The 13,126-nt window shown below is 35.6% G+C and overlaps 1 long non-coding RNA gene across 2 annotated transcripts; it reads left to right on the top strand.

Annotated features, from left to right (window-relative positions):
• The first annotated feature begins 3,298 nt into the window (after positions 1-3,298).
• On the top strand, positions 3,299-11,811 carry LOC143238736 (uncharacterized). 2 transcript variants are annotated; one of them, XR_013020731.1, is made up of 2 exons: positions 3,299-3,515; positions 11,650-11,811. It is a non-coding gene; the product is annotated as an uncharacterized LOC143238736 (long non-coding RNA). The 2 variants fall into 2 exon arrangements; XR_013020732.1 differs by having other exon boundaries at positions 3,299-3,558.
• The last annotated feature ends 1,315 nt before the right edge of the window (positions 11,812-13,126 follow it).

Raw genomic sequence — 13,126 nt, 5'->3', positions numbered from 1 at the left:
GGTTACACACAGAATCCTCTGTACAGTTTCTGTGCTCACTGCAGAACTGTATGTCATTTCTCTTGTCATAGATCATATAGAAGCTATGCAGTACACGAACTATACTATTTATACTAACTCTCTTAGTTCTCTACTGGCCCTGGAATCGCTTCACGTTGGTTCACACCTTGTTCTCGCTGATATTCAAAACCGACTGGCACATTTATCTATAACATCTACTATCCATTTTCTTTAGATATCGGACCACGTTGGTATTAGCGGGAACGAGCTTGCTGACACCACAGCTAGGTCTGTTTGCTCCGGTGCTATCATTGCTGTGCCTATCCCATACATGGACTGTGGTCTTGTATTCAAAACTCGGCTCCGCGCCAGTTGCCAGTCGACTTGGAGTGAGAAACATGATAACAAGCTTTTCCAGATAAAACCTTCTATTGGACTTTGGCCGTCTTGTTTCTGTAAGGATTGAAGGAGGAAGTTGTTCTAACTAGACTACATATTGGTCACAGTTTTTAACTCATCGTTTTCTTTTATCTGGGACTGATGCACCAACGTGTGGTCTGTGTAACAATCAGGCCACAATAGCCCGCGTTTTACTGTCGTGCTGTGTTTTGTCCAAGGTTTGCCCTCCTGACGCTGGACAGTGTCAGTGTCATTGACGATGGTAACACTGTCCACCTTACAAATGTTTTAAAATTTTTATCTTACTGTTTTAACTTTTACATTTTATGGTAGTTTCACTATTAGTGTAATTTTTACCGGTTGTTTGGCGCAGATAGCATAGCCAGAGTTGTTTTGCACCTTAAAACGCCAAACAACCAATCTATCAACAAACTGGGAAGCATGCTTAACTCACATACCATGTCTCCTGACCTTTCTTATAGTTAACACGGGTCGCTCATATTTATTCAGAAATATTATTCTTTAAAAACAAACTTGTCTTTAATAATATAACAATAAACAAGAAAGATATGGGTGTTCCAACCAATAAACTTCGCTGTTTCCACTCTAAAATAGTTTAGCGTACAAGAGGGTTAAGAGAATTACTTCATACTTTAGTGATAATTCTAAGGGACTATGGCGCAAAAATTCAGTTATCGATATCCGTGATGAGCAGGACACGGATAATCCATTGTATAGCTAAACTTGCGTTTAACGACAACCAAATGAAAATGAAGTGTATGTTTTTTTTCCCAACTTCCATTTAAATACGTAAAACTGTGATAATTGGAAGCTTTTATTTATCTATCCAAAGTTGGTTTGGGTTATGAGAACTGTGGAAACATTTCTATTGTGTGTAATGTTAAAGTTGGTCCGGGTTATGAGAAACATTTCTATTGTGTGTAATGTTAAAGTTGGTCTGGGTTATGAGAAACATTTCTATTGTGTGTAATTTTTAGTACATCGTCTTCTGTATCTCATATTCATATTGTGTTTATTTGTTTGTTGAATTTTGCACAAAGCTGCTAGAAGACCATCAGTGGTAGCTGTCCCTAATTTAAAAGTGATGGAACCAATAGAATAAGTAGTCAACACCACCTGTCGCCAGCTCTTGGGCTACTATTTATTAACTACTAATAGGTTTGACCGCACATTATAACTCACACACGGCTGAAAGGACGAACATGTATGGTGATAGTTCGTTTGGTTTGTTTTGAAATTTGCGCAAGGTTACTCGAGGGCTATCTGCGTTATCTGTCCCTAATTTAGCAGTGTAAGAGTATGGTGATAGAATTCAAACCTCCGACGTTAACCACCAAACCATGGCATATACGCAAAGGGTAGTAAAATATTGCATTTCCTTATTTAGTACGTAATTTTCTCTGAAATTTCGATTTTATCTAAGTTCCGTTTGAACACGGAAGTCGCTCGATTAAGTTTCTCGCATTCTTCGAACCCTGTGTATAAGGTGAGAATCACCCTCGTTGTTCATTTTTGCAAAAAATATAGGTGGCACTTCATTCGTGAAACAACACTGAGAGTTGTCTTTTCTACTGCTGAATTAGGTAATGAATGAATAGTTCAAATTTAGTGTTAACGTTAGTATTGTGCGCGACGTGACCAGCCTGGCGTTATTTTTATAAAAATTGTCGAGCTCTCTCCTGTTAAGTGAGCATTACGTTTTTCAAATTGTTTTGATATGCTTAACTTTTATTATTTTTTGTATTCAACGTAGAAGGTTTTTAAATTTTTAAATTTTTCTTTCTTTCAACTTACATTTAACTAATAAAGGTTTTTCACACTATCTCTCTTGTCAGTTACATACTAAAATAACAAAAATACTGACCCTTATTTTGTGTTGTGTCTTTAGCCTTATTTTTAATACTGTTGTATTGTGTATTTCAGTGAATGGACTCTTTCTTTGTGACAAATTCATTCACTTGCTGAGTAACACAGTATTCGTTGAACCTTCTGTTTAATGGACCCTACCCATTTACTCTAAAGGAAATCCGTGTAACACAAAATACCATTTAAGATTTACCGTTCGGTAAAAAAAATGTAGCTCTTTTATATTCCTGTGTTATCTTTTGTCTTACCAACACGACTGTACAGTTTGTTTTTAATTATTTAGAATTATACATTATAAATAGATTGAGACAAGTGTTAAATTCTAATTCGTGAATTCTTATGTACTAAGTTGTATAAGTAATTTCTGTCTTACCGTTAAACTATGACTATTTTAGTTACATAACTATCAATTGGTCATAGATTATGTCATGCTGTGGTTTTTGATTGTTTCAGCTAGTTAGGTTTAAGAGTTAAATTGAAGCAGACAAGCGTGAAAATTGGTTTTAGGTTAGTGAAGTGATTGCGGTGACTCAGATTTTGCAAACAAGCTACAACATCATCTACTAGGAATAATTTTGAATTTCTATGTTCTTGTACGTTATCACATCAAAAAAGATACTGCAACCACTTTATCAATGAGTGTCTGTAACCTCAACTTACAAGATCACTCGCTCTAAGTCCGATAATCCCAAAGAACGTAGATTAATTGAGGCGAATTTCCTGTCAACAGCACTATCCTTTGTTTGTTTAAAGTTAGACTCTTGTACTTAATTCAGTGATAAAGAAGGAAGAACTTCCGCTCTCTTGCAACTAGTACAAATATTGTGACCTCAACATACCTTAGGCAGCAACTTGGATAAGAACAAAGTACACAAAACATAATTGATAAAAATGTATACCGAGAAAGGAGATCAACTCTTGACGAAACATAGTGCGAGAATTCTGTCATATTTCAATTTATCTTTTATATCTATATTGAACTATTTTATCTACGGATACACATAAATAGGCCTACACAAAATTTTCTCAGTTAATCAAATACACGTCACAATCTTAAAGTCTAGGAGAAGGTTTACCAACGGATGGGTTTGAAGCGTTAGGCTAAAGAGCAGTGACAGTGGTACTATATGTCCTTTAGTGTGTTTTTTTTCTGAAAGGGTGGACGTGAAGATAAATTGAATTTAGTCTTAATTTGTGTTCTTGTTTTTTCTGCCTTCACAAAGGAATAGGTAAATACCAAGGGAACGATTTAAATCGTTACACTGATTAATGGTGAATATAGATTCTAGTAAATATATTCATTGTCTCTTATAGAATGTTTTATGACATTTGTTTTTTAACTTGTAATCTCATAATGCTGACTAGGTTACAAATTAATCAGTAGACTAAATGCAGTATATATTATTAGCAGATACATCAACTGTTATGGTATGAACTAGATTGAGAAAACTAAATATAATTATTATCAATTTAATGGAATTATTTACAACACAGAATTAGAACAAGAGTTACAAAAATGTTATTATTATTTAATTTTAACAACAGTTATTTATTATTACGTTTTAGTACCAGTTTCATTGAAAGGGTCAGGCCAAAGATCAAAGGCTTAGATGCAGCTGTCCCTAATTTTGTACCAGTCAGCAACTTAACCAATACACAAAATTTGTTGTTACTTTTATAAAGCATCCGTGGCCTAAAGTGCAAAGCAAGTTCAGGAGTATATATCATGGCTCAAACGTTAGATCTTTCGATTTAGATCCAGCACACTAGTTACTTTGGCGATCGGTCTTATCTGGTTTGGCTTGTTTTGAATTTCGCGCAAAGCAACACGAGGGCTATTTGCGCTAGTTATCCCTAATTGAGCAGTGTAAGACTACAGGGAAAGCAAGCTAGTCATTAACACCCACCGCCAACTATTGGGCTATTCTTTTACCAACGAATAGTGAGATTGACCGTCACATTATATAACCCCCACAGCTGATAGGGCGAACATGTTTAGTGTGACAGGGATTTGAGTCCGCGAGTCGAGTGCCTTAACCACCTTGCCATGCCTGACCCGGTCTTATCTGTCAAGGATGTCTTTATGCAGTTTATCTGTATATATATATAATTGGAGAGGTCATAAAACGTTTGCGATCAAATTAATATTTTTATTGCAACAGTTCTTTATAAATACACAACTTCTATAATAGTAAAAAAGGAATTCTAATCGTATACACGTAAATCTTCAAGTTCATCTTTCTCACGCCTGATATTAGTTAAGCCGTCTTAAGTACTGGCTATATTCGATAAAGAGAAAAATTAGTATTGTATATAACTTGTGTACGTTTTGTGTGTGTGTGGTTTAGTTAGGGCTAAACATTACCGTACTGAATACTGTCAATAAATAAACGTTATAATGTTGTTCTAACGTCAGTATATTTTTAAAAACTTCAATAAGGTTTTAATATATTGTTATATGAAATGTGTACTAAAGCATGTTAAATCCGTCGTAATTAAGTACGCATGAATTTTCAGGACAAACAAAATACGAATATAAAGTATAATCGATAATTAATAGTTGTTAAACAACTTGGGGAGCATCAGATGTGCGTCGTTACTGATGCTGGTTAGGTTAGTTTATTGCATATGGGTTAGAAATGTACATGTTTCTGGGATAATGATATAATATACGATATGCCACTTACAACAACCTCGTTTTCCTAAGTCTCTAGCTTTGTTATTTTACATATTTAAAGAATCAATAACAACAATAGAGAATGCTGTTATTATGTCAGTGTTTCAAATTAAATGTTGTTAGCCCTGGCCGAGAAAAGTCCGTTTAGGACTAGTCTCAAGGGCAGGCCGTTCCGTTCGACAGACTATTGTTTATTTTTTACACCTATTATTTTTGGGGTCAACCAGGGCGCGGCACTTTCAGTTTCATCCTATATTTACTAAGCGTGACCACATGACCTGTTTCCTTGTGCTAGTCACTTATCTGAAAGTACTTCCCCAGGTTTGTAGGTCAAATCGTGAAATAGGGGTCTCAATGTTGTCCCTGATCAAAATTTCAAGCACATCTGTTTGTCTCTCGATCGCGGTGATTTGTCAGGTCCAATAATAAAATCGTTACTTCAAATCTGATCCGTGTTGTTGTATGTTTGTATAACTCTTTTTGTTTCACATGACTTAATTTGCTTCGTCCTGTAGTTTTTCCTTTTAGTGTCGTGCTTTATTTTTCATATTTCGCTATGACTTATAAAATTAGTTTTGTCCAGGTGTGAATTCTGCTGGTACAAACCGGTTCTGACTACCTCTTCTTTTACTGGAAGCCAGTTGAGAGTTTTCTCTTTTTTTTTTAGTATTTGTTTTGGCAGATCATTTTGAGAAGTCTATGAAGACGTAAGAGATACCATTAACTTTAAAGAAACTTGATTATTCTTACGTACACTGTGAGGGTAAGGTCCAGCAAAAGAAAGAACCCATAGGTTTTTAAAGATTTTTACCAATCACTCCATCCTAGCTTTATAGATTCCGTTTGTATGAATTATTTTTCTTGTTTAATTTCTAAAAACTTTCAAAAAACGTCTGTCATGAAACAAATAGATATGTATGTATTCAGTTTGTTTCAGTGTTACCGTATCAAATCGAAGAAAAGAAACCAAAACTAAGAATTATTGGATAATCTAGAATGATACTTAACTGTAAACAATGTATTTAAAACTTATTAATTTAAGTAAATTTTACACGAGTTAAACTTAAGGTTTCACGAACATATCGTGTAGGCTATTTTTTTTTTATTATTTAAGCTTTTGCACAGTTTGTTTACACAGGGGAGGTTTCACGTCTCGTGATGAGCTCGTGGATTGATGGCAAGAACTTTTTTGAAATGTTAGAAAATGATCTGAACAAGTTAAAAACTCGAGTTACGCTAGTGTAGATGATGACTGAGTAAGTGAATGTTTTAGTCAGTATTTCTGTTATTGCTAGCTAGTTACTTAGTTAGTTTAGTTTTGTAAATATAGTTTTTATTTCGACGAATAACTTAAAACAAGGTATCCATGACACAAGTTGGCAAATGTCTTAGGCCTAACAGCGAATAAATTTAGTTGAGCTAGCCTGAGCAAAGTGTAGCCTGAAAACTAAAATATTTTCTTTATTATTGAGCAGATTAGGTTGTGCATTCCTAGTTTGACCAAACAGTCTAATAAGGGAAACTACTACAAAAAATATTTTCAAGTTTTTATTTCTGAATTAGCCACAGATATTTTAATACAAATAAATAGACATATTGGATCGTTCCTCGCTGTGAAACAAAGTTAATGTAATACGTTTAATAAAATCAAAATAGAGTTGGGTAATGATTAAAAAAAGAAAAAGAAAAAGTGCAAAACTGATTTTTACCAATGTTTCCTGGTATTCTGGGTCCTACTGAAAAGTGGTAAGACTACCACGTCTATTGGGTTGCACTTCGTAACTTCTGTGAGAAAGTTATAGATGCGTAGTTTTCAGCTTGACTCACAATGACAATGTGAGACGATTTCGCTCCAGACTCTTTTAAAATATGATAAAATGATGTAGGGAGAGTTTTTAGATTAATCCAACTTTTGTTTACCATAATGGGTAGCTGTGGTTCAGCTCTTGTACTGATTAATCATCATTGGGACATTTTTACACGTCCTCAGTGGCACAGCGAAATGTCTGTGGACCTACGAAGCTATAAATCGGGTGTCGAAATCCGTGATAGGCAAAACACACATAGCCTATTGTGTAGCTTTGTGTTCAACTTCAAACAAACAATATGTTACACATGTCACAGGTTTACCAATTAAAATAGCAAAAAGAAAAAGAGACAGGCACGGATCATTTAATGCCTTGCTAATTGTTTTAAGGGGGTATTACACTAACAGTTTAACAGAAAATTTAGGTTTATCATTCAGCTGTTATTATGGTTTAGGTGTATTGTTTGTTTTTTTTTAATTTCGCGCAAAGCTACATGAGGGCTATCTGCATTAGCTGTCCCTAATTTAGTAATGTAAGACTAGAGGGAAGGCAGCTAGTCATCACCACCCATCGCTAACTCTTGGAGTTACTCTTTTACTAACAAATAGTAGGATTGACCGTAACATTATAACGCCCCCACGATTGAAAGGGCGACCATGTTTGGTGTGACGGGGATTCGAACCCGTGACCCTCAGATTACGAGTCGAACGCCATAACCCACCTGGCCATGCAGGGCCCGGTTTGGGTGTAAGCTGCTAAAACAAAATTTAAGAAAAAGATCTATTCTCCTAAATATGCTTTTCATAAGCTATAGGAAAGATCTAAACTCCTAACCCTAATCCCGCTTGTTATAGGCTTATAGATTATGTTAAAACGAGAATATGAGAGAAATATCCTAATTACTCAACTAATTCGATTTCACTTTTCACTGAGTTCCGGACATTTTATAAAATTATTTAAGTTAAGGGATTACAAAAAATATATAATAATATATAATCAAAGTAGTATTAATCATGTCATTTGTTTACAAAATTACTTACATCAAATATACCTTAGTTAGTAATAGAAACAACAAGTAGGTTTTGAAATGCATTCTCTGTCTGCTTTTATCTGGCTGGAATGTTCCTGTTCACAGAATTTTAAAAATCACACTTCGTTCATGTAGTTTCACCGATTCGGAGATTACGTCGCAAACGTCTGAATTACTAAGAAGTGTAACATTTTAGTACGTCAGACAAGTTTTAGTCGACATCTGTAATACATACGGTCCCTGTGTATCTCCCCTCTTTTCTGTAATACATACGGTCCCTGTGTATCTCCCCTCTTTTCTGTAATACATACGTCCCTGTGTATCTCCCCCTCTTATCTGTAATGCATATGGTCCCTGTGTATCTCCCCCTCTTATCTGTAATACATACGGTCCCTGTGTATCTCCCCCTCTTATCTGTAATGCATACGGTCCCTGTGTATCTCCCCCTCTTATCTGTAATGCATATGGTCCCTGTGTATCTCCCCCTCTTATCTGTAACACATACGGTCCCTGTGTATCTCCCCCTCTTATCTGTAATGCATACGGTCCCTGTGTATCTCCCCTCTTATCTGTAATACATACATCCCTGTGCATCTCCCTCTCTTATCTGTAATACATACGGTCCCTGTGTATCTCCCCTCTTATCTGTAATACATACGGTCCCTGTGCATCTCCCCTCTTATCTGTAATACATACGGTCCCTGTGTATCTCCCCTCTTATCTGTAATACATACGGTCCCTGTGTATCTCCCCTCTTATCTGTAATACATACGGTCCCTGTGTATCTTCCCCTCTTATCTGTAATACATATGGTCCCTGTGTATCTCCCCCTCTTATCTGTAATACATACGGTCCCTGTGTATCTCCCCCTTCCTTTTATAATATTGCTGTTTTTTTGTTTTTTTATGTCAGTACCGACCTACAGGTTTGCAAGTACCACTCATCACCTTTGTGAACTGTCCATTCAGTGTCTATACAAATCTATTATATTAGGTTGCTCAGAAATAAATGTCGGAATTCTCACGATGACATTTAGAAGCTGAATATTGAGTGACTTATCGTTGGTTGATTGGTTTAATCCAACGTTTGTCGCTTGTAAGGTGTCTTGATTGTCTGCTGTTTCAATTTTACTCAGAGGAAGTTTCGCAACCCTTAAGGCAGTATGAACAAGAAGGACTTTCGTCTGATTTTCCTCTACGACTTCAAACTTGGTCGAAAAGCTACCACAACTACACGGAACATCAACCGAGCATTCAGCCATGGATATGTTACTGAACGTACAGTTCAGCGTTGGTTTCAAAGGTTTTTACATGGAGATGAAGGTCTTGAAGATCACTAAGGTCGTGAAAGGTAGCTATCATAAGTTGAAAACACGTTAAGGAAAGCAGTTGAGACAGACCCTCACACAACAGTACGTGAGCTTGCAGAAAAGCTAGGCACAAGCAAATCAAACATAAATAACCACATGAATGCGATTGGAAAGACAAAAAAAGTTGGATAAGTTGATTCCACATGAGCTGACTGAAGATCAACAAAATCGGTGTTATGAGACCTGTCAAAGATGACGCTCCAAAAATTGAACGAATTGGGAATCGAGGTTCTGCCTCATCCACCTTTATCCCCAGACCTTTCCCGTACAAACTTTCATTTTTTCAAACACTCTGACAACTTTTTGAAGAATAAACGCTTTTAGGGAGTTCACTGACCATAGAAACTTTGATTTCTACAGCAGGGTCATAAACAGCACCGTTACACGTTGGCAAAAGTGTGTTGAAGCAAATGGTGCTTACTTTGATTAAAGCATGTTTTACAACGCTGGTTTATACTTTTCCAAACTTCGTAGTCCAAAAACGACATTTATTTCTAGACAATCTAATATGTACGTGTGACCATTATTGACTAATAACGGTGAAGAGCTGCTAATAAAGGTTCAACGCTGGTAGACAGTGTATCCCCAAATGTATGAGTCGTACTTCTTAAGATACCTCTGCAGTTGAAGAACACCTAACATTTCTAACATTGCAGTTTACGTTCTGACTTATCAGCTTCTGTATCTGCAACGCTTTAAGCGTGGTTTTCTTTACTTCTTTTTTTCATGTGCAACACTTTTTAGATTTTTTCTGCACTTTTCTTTATTATTTTTATGTGCAATCCACTTACGCTTGTTTTTCTGAGACGTTTTTTGTCTCTTTTCATATGCAATAATTTTTTTCCTAATTTTCACAAACGTTTCAAAACATCACTTAACATATAGATATTTGTTACTGTGGCCTCTTGCTTTTCAATCCAAAGATTTTCAGAAATTGTGAAAAGATCACAAACAGATTTTCAGAACAGACATCAGTTAAAAATTATTATATTAATCATCCATCTCAGAAGCATTTATTTTTCTATTAGAGCTAATTCTAAACTTTCCAGACGGGCTTCTTTTGTTTGGTTGTTCTTTAAAGGAAAGCAACACTGGGCTATCTGTTGTGTCCACCGCTAAGAATCAAAACCCTGGTTTTAAATTTGTAGCCCCTTCGACTTACCGCAGTCTCACCGGAAGACTTATAAATCGGACCTAAACACCAACAAAAATGTTGAAAATCACCGCTAGAGAGGTGAAAATATATAGTATGTTGGCAGTATATTAATCTATGAACAACAACGATCAAATTTGCTTGTTTGTCTATTTTGTAGTTAAGCGGAAACTACACAATAGATGGCCGGATATTAGAATGTGAAAAAAAAAAGAGAAATTTCAAACAGAAAATAAACAATGTTCGAAATTAGAGAGAATTGTGTTTTAGGTTATTAATTTTAGACTTTTGTTCAAGTATTTTATTTATTATTAAATTTTAGTAATGTTTTTAAAACTATGTTCAGGATAAATCGTTTATATATTAATTTATCTTGTTGTTTTGTTATAATTTTTTTTTCTTTGGAGAAAATTTAAGAAACCGAGTAACAGTCGTTTGATTTTGTGAAAGCCTTTCAATAAGAGATAGAAAAGTTGAAAATCATCTTTCATGTTTATTTCATGTTTATTTGTCGCGTAAGCGAAACTCGTCGTTAATAGTGTTCTCCCTTTCAGTAATGGGAGTGTTATAATGTATCAGTCAATCCCACTATTCGTTGGTAGAAAGTAAAGTTGATGGTCGTAACTAGCTGTCTTCCATCTAGTCTATCACTACTAAATGGCCCGGCGTGGGCGCATGACTCGCAGTCTAAGGGTTGCGGGTTCGAATCCCCGTCCCACCAAACATGCTCGCCATTTCAGCCGTGAAAGCATTATAAACGACGCTAAATCCCACTATTATTTATTAAAAGAGTAGCCTAAGGGTGGGTTGTGATGACTAGCTGCCTTCCCTCTAGTCTTACACTGCTCAATCAGTGAAGACTAGCACAGACAGCCATAGTACAGCTTTGTGTGAAATTCAGTAAAACAATATTTTTTTTTATCTCTGGGGCTGACTTTTTTTCTAGTTTGTATTTAAGCACAAAGAAACATAATGGAATATCTGTACTCTCAAGTATCGAAACCCGATTTCTAACTATGCATGTCTGTAGACATGTCGCTGTGCCCCTGGGGATTGGGCTGACTTAAAAATGTAATACACATCTACATTAACATTAAAATTCGTACATAAAGAAAGTCGCACAGCTTCCAAAGCATACTGAATAGTTGAAATTTTTTATGAAGGTCGTGCGATAGATAAAACAGAAAAAAATCTGTTGAATATTATCAGTAGATTATCAAAGAAACGTTAGGGTATTGAAGTTTGAAACCGTAAATCAAATAAGTTCTCATAACATGCTTCACACACATGTGTATGTATTAAAAATGCTTGTTTGTTCTTTTCCAGGTTAATGACACACACGTGCTGGAGTATTGATTTTTGGCTAATGACGTCATCAACACATGCAGAGCGTTTGGTGAACCCGTGCACATGACGCGAGTCAAGCATTTCATCCCCTGGCGTTGAGTATCGACACTCACGACAAGAAATAAAACGTGTTATGTTTGACAGGTTTTGTAAAGTTGTTTCCTTATTTATGTGTAACATAACACTTGTTAATCAACGTAAATATTATTACATTCTGGGTACACTTAGGTCTTAGGATATTCTTTAACCTACCCACACGTAAAATACTGACAAAAGATAACAATGAAGGTAACCAATACGGTATACTGAGTTAAACAAACACGTACGTTGGATACTGACTGAAGAGCTGAGGATAATATATATTCTCTACAGAGTTTAAAAAATACAAGTTAGATATCAACAACTAAAATAATCATTACGTTATATCGAGTTAACCACAAATACACACTCGATACCGACAAAGAAAAAAAGATAAAAAATTCTGAACATTCGGGTTTATTCACAACACAAACAAGACTTTACAAACATGTGTACATACTCTGGAAGGCCCGTTTTTGTTTAAACACTGTGTTTGGTGATATGCGGTACAGTTTCTCTGAAAAATAAAATCACCGTGTTTTTGTCGAGAAGAACTGTCTATCATAGTAGGATAAACCTACTGATAATACATATTAACGATAGAATCTTGTACATATATGAGACTACGAAATAACTAAACAACGTGATGCACGTGCATACGGGTAGCGAATAAAAGCACATGTACTTAAAGAATAATGTTCATACTACTTTATGTGAAGGAAACTAGTAAGTACCTTGTACTCAGTGAGGTCTAAAATGACAGTGTACCTTGTACTAGGACAGCAGACTACAGCTGAAGTCTTTCTCTCTCTCTCTCTCTCTAGTTACAGGCTCTGGTAAAAATAACGCTTTTGACAAGTAAATAGGGTTAGCAAGAATAGACGATTTGAATATCATTTATACAACAAGAGCATCACTGGAATATTTTATCTCAGGTTTTGAAGCATGTTTTGTTTTTCTCTGATAATTTCCAAGAGAAGACAGTAGAGAAAATGATTCCAGTCAGCAGACATGCGTTGTAGCAGAACTTTGTAAAGAAATTTTTAAAAAACAACTCATGCGACAGACAACGAGTTCATTATATTACGTTTCGGAGAATTCTTCGAAACGTTCGCCTTGCCTTTATATGAACGCGTACAAGTTTATTTAATTAATTATGTTCCACACGTGCAACAACGCACGTACTGCTTCTGTTATAGATGTAGTCCTAGAGTCTGAAATATGTAAATAAAACGTTCACATATGAACACATCACACACCCGTTCTTACCTCTCTAAAAATATATACACACGTTTAGACTTTCTGTTAGTTTACCTTTCGAATCACCAGTTTTTATCACGTTACTTGAAACTGTATACAAAATAATCTGTTGTATAAC

Source organism: Tachypleus tridentatus, chromosome 13 (genome assembly GCF_004210375.1).
Source record: "Tachypleus tridentatus isolate NWPU-2018 chromosome 13, ASM421037v1, whole genome shotgun sequence".
NCBI lineage: Eukaryota > Metazoa > Arthropoda > Merostomata > Xiphosura > Limulidae > Tachypleus > Tachypleus tridentatus.
This window is presented reverse-complemented; position numbering and strand designations above follow the sequence as displayed.